The sequence below is a fragment of the Penaeus monodon genome, chromosome 15 (assembly GCF_015228065.2).
Source record: "Penaeus monodon isolate SGIC_2016 chromosome 15, NSTDA_Pmon_1, whole genome shotgun sequence".
NCBI classification, from domain to species: domain Eukaryota; kingdom Metazoa; phylum Arthropoda; class Malacostraca; order Decapoda; family Penaeidae; genus Penaeus; species Penaeus monodon.
The window spans coordinates 25230899-25232291 of NC_051400.1; the positions used below are offsets into that span (position 1 = coordinate 25230899).

General features: G+C 39.4%; 1 protein-coding gene across 1 annotated transcript in view; it reads right to left on the reverse strand.

Annotated features, from left to right (window-relative positions):
* Positions 1 to 654, reverse strand: part of LOC119581844 (organic cation transporter protein-like) — a 24470-nt gene extending 23816 nt beyond the window's left edge. The window contains exon 1 of the mRNA XM_037929983.1: positions 519 to 654. The gene's annotated coding sequence lies outside the window, so the exon portion shown is untranslated. The remainder of the gene's footprint in view (positions 1 to 518) is intronic.
* Positions 655 to 1393: the final 739 nt, after the last annotated feature.

Genomic DNA, 1393 nt, shown 5'->3' on the forward strand with positions numbered 1-1393 from the left:
ATGTATTCAGAATGCAAGAAACAGACGTAGAGAATAATAAGAAATATAATCTTGTTATTTCACCATATCAAACTTTGTCTTCCTTTGTGTGGTAATGCAAAAAACTGGCCACTCTGTTGTACAATTTAGTCACATCAAAGATCTTTCTATTTTTTTCTCAGAATCGGTATAATTTTTCAAGCAAAACTCAAAGTTCCTCCATCTACTTCAAGCATCGGTATTCAATAACGTGATGTACGCTCTTATCGTGCAATTACAATGCCGAGGGCTCCCCCGTATGTGCTGATAAGTGCTTGTTTACTACTGCCCCCCCCCCCCGCCTTTCTTTTAAATTTCGAATAACATTAATCGTTTCACAATCAAAATCAATAAAATATAACTACTTGCACAGTTCTTATATAATGTCTTTTACATATTTTGAACGACTGACTTCCCTTTGAAAGCGCCAACTCTCCCACGACATTATATCCCTGCCTCCCAAAGCTGAATGAATGACAGAACTCAACAGCGCGACTTACCCGAACCCAGCTGCAGCCCAGTGGCGGTCGCTCGCTCACCAGCACTGCGGGCAGCTGCGGTGGGGTGGCTGAAGGGTTCTCACAATATAACAGACGAAGAACGCTATTTGCTCTGATGTATGGAGCCTTTTTAGGGGGTGGGCCTTCGATTCCGTAATAGGGGGCTTTTGATTTTGAAAGATTTTGTTTATTCACATAGATAAGCTTCCCTTGCGTTGTGCACTGCGACCAAACACGTTAAGGGTAGTTGCAAACATGGGCTATGCTGTCCACTTCCTTTATTTGGCAACACTGTCGTAGTAACCATAATCTTTGAATGGACTCCAACTCATGTAACGAAGATATAATGATTGTAGATCTTTCTTTTCCTTTTGTAAAGATTGGATCACGATTAATATCCAACATCCAGTTTTCTGCTTCTGCAACGGTTATAAATCACATGACATATATTTTCAATGACTTCTGTTACAATTTCTCCCACTTCCTGAATATCGATTACTCTTGGTTGAATTCTCTTACTGCTACTGCCTCTACTACCCTTTCTTTACACTTTACAGATACTATACTACTGTTATTATTCTCTTGGCCCTGCAGTGTGTGTTCCTTTCCGCTATTACGTCTTTTACGCCTCCCACTGCTGAGACTCTTTCGGTTGTTCTCATTTCACAAAAGACTCGCTGAATAGCTTAAATCGAAAACAGTTAAGTATATTCATCATCTGTAAAGGAAGGATAATTATTTATTAGAGGAGGGTCTTAGAGGACTTGATTCTTCTAGCTTCGATTCCCTTAATAGGGGATAAATAAAATCTTAATCCTACAATCAACATTCTTAGAGTGAAGAAAAACAAACACAAGAGGGACTTTGTATCAATT